This window comes from Odocoileus virginianus, chromosome 34, assembly GCF_023699985.2.
Source record: "Odocoileus virginianus isolate 20LAN1187 ecotype Illinois chromosome 34, Ovbor_1.2, whole genome shotgun sequence".
NCBI lineage: Eukaryota > Metazoa > Chordata > Mammalia > Artiodactyla > Cervidae > Odocoileus > Odocoileus virginianus.
In genome coordinates this window covers 32,839,450-32,847,677 of record NC_069707.1, presented here as the reverse complement: position 1 = coordinate 32,847,677, position 8,228 = coordinate 32,839,450, and the positions used below count along the sequence as shown (strand labels likewise).

The 8,228-nt window shown below is 39.4% G+C and overlaps 1 non-coding gene across 1 annotated transcript; it reads left to right on the top strand.

Moving 5' to 3' along the window:
• The first annotated feature begins 6,211 nt into the window (after window positions 1-6,211).
• On the top strand, window positions 6,212-6,334 carry LOC139033082 (small nucleolar RNA SNORA26). The gene has a single exon (XR_011485717.1). It is a non-coding gene; the product is annotated as a small nucleolar RNA SNORA26 (small nucleolar RNA).
• The last annotated feature ends 1,894 nt before the right edge of the window (window positions 6,335-8,228 follow it).

The window sequence follows — 8,228 nt, the reverse complement described above, 5'->3', positions numbered from 1 at the left end:
TCAAGAGTACAGAACAGCTTTGAGGAACATGTATTCACCCGTACCATAAAATATTTATTGTGCTTTACTTCTATTTCACACTCAGAATTTAATAGACTGCAAGACACTCTACAGATAAGCCACCTGGTGCCCAACGAGCTGTAATCAAATAGGCAGAAGCAGAGAGGTGACATATCAGTACTGTTCTGTCACACTGCATGTGTCACAGGAGAGCAAGCACTGCTTTAATTGCTAGTCATTTGAATTTCTGATAGATATTATGGCAGAATTTAAATCCTGTTAATTTGCTTTGGCAGCTTGACAAGGGGCTCATTTACAATCCTTTGAGGGAATTGCAAATTTCCCATGCTTCGATTTGGGGTGAGGTGGCATTATTCATACAAGAGCATGTGGTGGAATTCAGGGCTGAACATTACTCAGAATGTATTTTTAACCCATCAGAAACCTAAGTCATGATTTTTAACATTTGAAAGAAATGGTACAGGAAAAAAATAATCAGTTACAAGCTTGAAAAATTCAAACATGGTCCAACACTTATATTTATAACTTCTTTTACCTAAAATTTTATCATTGGAATAATTTCATAGAAGTATAAGATAAATGCTAAGTTATACTGACCCCTCCCCAAAATGTGCCAAAATTCTTTTTGACTAATGTCTTGAGCAATGTACTTTCTTTAGAAACCTATGTTTTTTCAATTTTAGGACTTAAATGCCACAAACAGAAATTTTCCCTTTCCTCATTTTTACCTCCATCCAAGTCCTAAGTTCAATGCCATGAACATTTGGAATGCTAAATGAATTCTAATTCTCAGGGGGGCAGAGGTGGAACCCAGGCCAAGTTAAAGTAAAATAATGTTACAAAAAGTTTCAAATGTGACTTTGAGAACAGTGAAAACTCATTCAAAGAAGAGATTTAAGGCTTCCAGGCTTTGTCTTAGAATCTTCTTCACACAGGCCAAATATCAAAGGAGCCTTGGGTTAATATTTATAAAGCATGTGTATTCCTCTCAAGAGGAAAGATTTAAAAGCAATAGTCATTTTAGATCTTTTCCTTTTTCAAAATGCAAATTTTATCTTTTCCCGGGCTTTTATGTCCATGGATGGTCAGTACTTGATTCTTTTCTTAAAAATCAATAAAGCACAAGTTCATAGGATGACAAAAGTAGGCAGTAAATTTAGAATGATCAGATTTCAACCTCTAAGTTTTTGGATCAGAAGAAAATCAACCCATTAAACCTAAAATCAGCAGAAGAACTAACTCAGTACCTAAATGTATGTTGGAACAAGATATTAGCTCTCTAATGAGAGTATTTTCAATTTGATCATCACTCTTTCTGATTTCTAGGGACCTCTTGATGTAGTGAACTGTCTGCATATGCTATACATTATTCAAAATCGACAACTGACTTAGGGGAAGAAATATGGATTGGTTCATTACTTCTGTTCATTTCCTCTTCTGAGTCTCTGCTCTCAGTGGACTTTCATCTAACCCACAAAGATAAAGCTGAAGAAAGTATTGACCTTTAGCTTCTTAATAAGTAACTGAAAAGCAGACAGATGCAATTAAATAGTACATATTCATTGTTTAAGCAGCAATATCCTCACTTGATCAAAAATGTAAAGCTTAACTTCCATCGGCCAGCTTTGGAAATTTGTTGTAGGTTGAAGCATGCCTTTTACTTGACTTTATTTTACCTTGGTGTTTGGGGTCCTTGATTTAACAGAAGCAGTTAACCAATCGCCACCTCATTTCTTTGATGCCGTAAATGCCCTGGTCTGAAGACTCAACCTTGTTTTCTCTGACCCCTGAGACTTGTGATGTCCTTGTCATCAGGCATCTTTTCATCTTCTCACTGAACCTCAGTCTCAACTGCAGAGTTTGAAATTGTGTAACATGGAAGAGTCAATTAGTTGATATTTTTATGGACACTCAATGCTTCAGCAACCCAAATCTGTGACATGATTTCCCCAATATCCCTCGGCAGCTGCAGATGGAGGGATGAACGCAGCCTCTCTAATGGGACGCAATGCTATTTCCTCTTTGATGTAGATTTGTGATGGATAGATCTCTATGTTCTGTGCTTGCGCTTAGTCATTCAGCCGTGTCGACTCTTTGCGACCCCATGAACTGCAGCATGCTAGGCTTCCCTGTCCATTACCAACTCCCGGAGCTAACTCAAATTCATGTCCATCGAGTTGGTGATGCCATCCAACCATCTCATCCTCTGTCATCCCCTTCTCCTCCTGCATTCAATCTTTTCCAGCATCAGGGTCTTTTCCAATGAGTCAGTTCTTCACATCAGGTGCCCAAAATATTGGAGTTTCAGCTTCAACATCAGTCCTTCCAATGAATATTCAGGACTGATTTCCTTTAGGATGGACTGGTTGGATCTCCTTGCAGTCCAAGGGACTCTCAAGAGTCTTCTCCAACACCACAGTTCAAAAGCATCAATTCTTTGGCCCTCAGCTTTCTTCACAGTCCAACTCTCACATTCATACATGACCACTGGAAAAACAATAGCTTTGACTGGATGGACTTTGTTGGCAAAGTAATGTCTCTGCTTTTGAAAATGCTGCCTAGGTTGGTCATAACTTTTCTTTCAAGGAGTAAGGATCATTTAATTCCATGGCTGCAGTCAACATCTGCAGTGATTTGGGAGCCCAAGAAAAGAAATAAAGTCTGTCCCTGTTTCCATTGTTTCCCCATCTATTTGCCATGTAGTGATGGGACTGGATTTCATGATCTTAGTTTTCTAAATGTTGAACTTTAAGCCAACTTTTTCACTCTCCTCTTTCACTTTCATCAAGAGGCTCTTTAGTTCTTTTTCACTTTCTGCCATAAGGGTGGTGTCATCTGCATATCTGAGGTTATTGATATTTCTCCCAGCAATCTTGATTCCAGTTTGTGCTTCATCCAGCCCAGCATTTCTCATGATGTACTCTGCATAGAAGTTAAATAAGCAGGGTGACGATATACAGCCTTGACATACTTCTTTTCCTATTTGGAACCAGTCTGTTGTTCCATGTCCAGTTATAACTATTACTTCTTGACCTGCATATAGACTTCTCAAGAGGCAGGTCAGGTGGTCTGGTATTCCTATCTCTTTAAGAATTTTAAGAACTGGAATGGTAGCCATTCTATTCTCCAGGGGATCTTCCCAACCCAGGGATTGAACACAGGTCTCCTGCATTGCAGGTGGATTCTTAACCATCTGAGCCACCAGGGAAGTCCATAGATCTGTATAGATCTGTGATATAAAAACAAAAACAGAAACAAAACAAGTACTATTTGGAGGTTTAAAAAAAGAAAAGCCCCTACACAAATGCAAACAGAGCTCTAATAAAATCAAGAGTTTCTATTTATGAAGCTGGCATTGCTCTAACCTCTTTGATGGGTAGAATGGATGCACTGTAATCCACGCATCAACCTTCTAAGAGAAGAGCTCTTCTCATCCCCATTACACACATGAGAACAAGGCACTGAACAGTTAGACCATCTGTCCAAAGTCACACAGCTGAAAAGGCAGTACCAGGAACCTGGATTCCAACTCAGCTCTGGCCCAGACCCTATGCTCTGAACCTCTGAGTACGGAACATTTTCATGACTTGCTTTACACAAATATTTTTTTAAATGCAAAGTCAATGTTTCCCAAATCCCAAATGAAAACACATACCTGGTTAAGTGATTTTTTAATTTCTGGATTTGCTTGATAATAATGATTTTATGTATGTATATATGTATATATAAAATATACAAATATGTTATATTTATTGCTTTATTTTTTCTTTTTAGGCCATGCACCCCAGCATGTGGGATGGAACCCATGCCCCCTGCAATGGAAAAGCAGAGTCTTAAGCACTGGATCAAGAGGGAAATCCCCGTATATTTTAAAGGCATGAAAACTAAGCTGTTCAGTTACATGATTGAATGACCTTGACTTGAAATGAATCATCTTAACTTGAAATGAATCACATCACATAAAAAGTTAAATGCTTCATTGCCAGAGTCCAATGAAAGGCATAAATTTATACATTGAAATGTATGTCAGCAATATAGCCTTAAATTTTGTTTGTGGATGACTTTCTTTCCTCTTTTTGAGAAAAATAGGTCAAGCATGTCACTGGCAGGCTTGTATAAGTTTAGAGCATCTCAATGCATTTGTCCCCTTTCCATTAGACCCCATTAAGGGCTAACCTCCTCACTGTCCATTATTTTCTTTGCCCTTGGCTTAGTCACTTAATGGTTCTGATCTTTAGTACCTGTAGGGTTGTGAAACAGCTTTGAGATAATGGGTGTGAAGGGCTTAGATCATACCTGCATGTAATAAACCTCAGTTTATTATCAATGTCATTTTCATTATCAATAATGCTTTTCTGTAGATGATGTGTTAGATTTGTCTGCTCGCTGTAGCTCCCTCTTTGTTTCTCCTGGTATCTGCCCCTTCCACTCCCCTCCTCTGAAGGGTTCTTCCCAGCTCCTTGGGTTTGAGGGCCTGTCAGTCACATTGCCCACCCATGCTGGCTACAAGAGTGGGCTATGATTCATGGTGATCCAGTTAAAGGCTTACATGGGCTTCCCAAACAGGAGCTGAAGTCAAGTTCTTCTTTTATTTTGAATTAAAAGTTCTAAGAATGTAACTACAAAGCTGTCTGGGGTCATATTCTTGTGACGTACCTGTAAAAGGAGCCAGAGAGAAGCTGAAATTATTCAGGGCAGCTAAGCAAAGGCAAAATACACCTGAGTCCAGTTTGACTCTTCCTTCCAGGTCCCATCATCACTAATGGCCCAAACTTGTAATTGAAAGACTTCTGGCCAAATATGTTATTCCCGAACATTACTCATTCTTTCTTGCATGTATTCATTATATGTTAATTAGATGTCTACCACATGTTGGATTTAAATAGAAAATTATATATCCTGTCCTTGATATTTACAAGAAACTGAGCAGTTAGCAAATTTTTAGAGGAAAATTGCAGTTCCGGAATTGTTTGAATTTTTTTAATGTCTTGGACTTTAGGGATGATTTATGGTTTTCTGAAGCAGGATGCTGTTCCTGATTCGTACTAAAAGTAGAAACCTGAGGGTTAGGCTACCCTGTCTCTCATTTTTTAAAAATCTGAGTCCAAAAGTAACATAGATTGTTTCTAGAACACAGAAAGTACAGAAAAATACAAATAAGAAATAAAAACCATCCATAGACCAACTACCAAGAAGTAACTTCTGTTAATATATTGGTACATTTGTTTCTAATAAGAAAATGCTCATTTTGTGAACTAATTCTTGGGTCTGTATGTTGAAATCATTTTGACCCATCAAGATATTCTATTCATTTAATTCTCTCTTCTGTCACATCAAAATTAGATGGCTGTTTAGGGTATAATAAAGATGCTTCAACGGGATAATCAGAGCAGCAGTTAGGCATGCCTTCCTATTAAAAGACCAAGTCCTGCCTAACTGACAACTGTCCACGGTCAATTGGTTGTCTTCAGCAGGAGATAATTAGAAAAGCTGCCTGCAGCTGCCACTTGGGCTGTGAAGCCTGAACTAGATGATACATGTGAGAATTGGTCCATCCTGGGAGACAAAAGAGGAGGCAACAGAATCCTGGTACATCAAAGTTTTGAGGCTTAATGAGAGCTCCAGCCCCCTCTCCCCACATACAAAGAACACCAGCGGACCCATTAGTCTGCCCATAAAAGAGCTCCATCAGAAACTGAACCACTAGTTTTCTCGTAGAATTTAAGGTTATCCACTCCTGGCTAGATGTTTTGACAAGCTGTACAATTCATTGCAAGGAAAAAATGTGAGTGTTTCCCTCCAGCTTAGGCGTGAGTGGAATCTGTGACACCACACTCACCCAGACCCTTCTCAGAAGGGACCTTGCTTCTTCAGAAGCACTTAAGGTGGGTATAACCAGCCCATTTCAGGTTGGGGCCAATTAGCAGACAGAGTTCACGACCTCCCCTTCCACATGGCATCCTCAGGTTCTCATGCCAATGCAAAGTATCTCTGATAATGAAATGAACAAGCTCTGCAGATGGGTCCCTGGGTTCAAGTTCATGAAACTGCTCCTAATTTGATGAACTTCTCTGTGTTATTATTAACACAGCTTGTGCTTTAAAGCTTTTATTACAGTTCCAGCATATAATAAGTGCTCAAGCAATATTAACTCTTCTCACTATTTATCCAGCAGCTATCACCATGGTAGTTACATATTTCATTCTATTACAAAGAATTGAGAGGCTAACACAGGAGGGTAAAGAAAGTCTCCATATAACCCAGAGAAGAGATTTTTAGAACTCCTCTCTGGATCCTGTCTGGAGTCACATCTGAACTGGAAGATTTTAAGTCTTAGCACTTACTAGTATGTGTATAGTTAATACCAAAGTCATTAAATTTAAACTTGAAAAAAAAAAGAATTGAAAGTTTTTAAAGTAAAATAAAAAAATAAAAATGACAAGAAAAATAAGGATTTTCCTCCCTAAGTAGTTTAAGAACTATTCTTATGATCCTATGGATAATATTCACTTCCTTAAAGAAATTATGGCCAAAGTTCTATCTGAATTATCACAAATTCTGAAGTGATGGTTTCTTAATTATTGATTCTGAACCCCTTTCTTAATGCGTATCTTTCACATTCATAATCTTCTCATCATGAAAATCTTCTGACTCTGGTAATGGAAGTATCTTCTTTCAGACTGACCCTCCTGCAAACTACAGTTGTATATTACAGACAAAATGTAAAAAGCAACCACTGCATTTTCACTGGAAAGTGACCTAAAGGAGGCAGAATTGGGAAGGCATGCAACTCAAAAGAGACAACTAGAACAAGTAAGACATTTATTCAGCTTCTTCTGGGGGACGCAGTCCAATCCTGAGACAGAGTGTAACCTCCGGTTGTTGTTTAGGTGCTAAGTTGTGTCTGACTCTTTGAGACCCCATTGACTGTAGCCCACCAGGCTCTTCAGTCCATGGAATTCTCCAGGCAAGAATACTGGAGTGGGTTGCCATTTCCTTCTCCAGGGGATCTTCCCAACCCAGGGATCACAGGGAACTTGCATCTCCTGCAGTGACAGGCAGATTCTTCACACACCGGGCCACTAGAGAAGTCCATTTAATCTCCAGGAGAGAGCCTTAATCTTATTAGCCTGATTCTCTGTGGGCTACCACAGTAGCTGGAAATTGAAAGACATTTCAGAAAGGAGTCAGAGTAGTGCATTAACTACCCCCAAATTTGTGTGTTAAGTACCCCCAAGTTCTCCCTTAACCTTTGATTCACACACTTGTACAGGTTAAGATTCTAAGGACTCAAGAGGAAAGTGATAGCTGGAAAGCTGAAAGACCTGTGCTTAGATACCAGTAGTCACTAACCATAGGAGATACAGTATGGAATTCAAGATCTATCAAATTAGAAGGATTTGTTAAATGTTTTGGCTTCCATTAGACATTCAAAACACTAAGATCATGGCATCCAGTCCCATCACTTCATGGCAAGTAGATGGGGAAACAATGGAAAGAGTGACAGACTTTATTTTCTTGGGCTCCAAAATCACTGCAGATGGTGACTGCATCCATGAAATTAAAAGACACTTGCTCCTTGGAAGAAAAGCTATTGCAAACCCAGACAGCATGTTATAAAGCAGAGACATTACTTTGCTACCAAAGATCCGCCCAGTCAAAGCTAGGGTTTTTCCAGTAGTCATGTGTAAACATGAGAGTTGGACCATAAAGAAAGCTGAGCACTGAAGAATTGATGCTTTTGAACTGTGGTGTTAGAGAAGACTCCTGAGAGTCCCTTGGACTGCAAGGAGATCCAACCAGTCCATCCTAAAGAAAATCAGTCCTGAATGTTCATTGGGAGGACTGATGCTGAGGCTGAAACTCCAATACTTTGGGCACCTGATGCGAAGAACTGACTCATTAGAAAAGACCCTGATGCTGGAAAAGATTGAATGCAGGAGGAGAAGGGGATGACAGAGGATGAGATGATTGGATGGCATCACCGACTCGATGGACATGAGTGTGAGCAGACTCCGGGAGTTGGTGAAGGATAGGGAAGCCTGGTGTGTTTCAGTCCATGGGGTTGCAAAGAGTTGGACACAACTGAGGGACTGAACTGAGCTGAACTGAGAACTTCAGAAGGGCCATGTCTCAGGAGCAAAGAGCTCTTCTCATCCTCTAAAATGAAAGAAACCAGATGCAAAAGACTACATATTTTATGATTC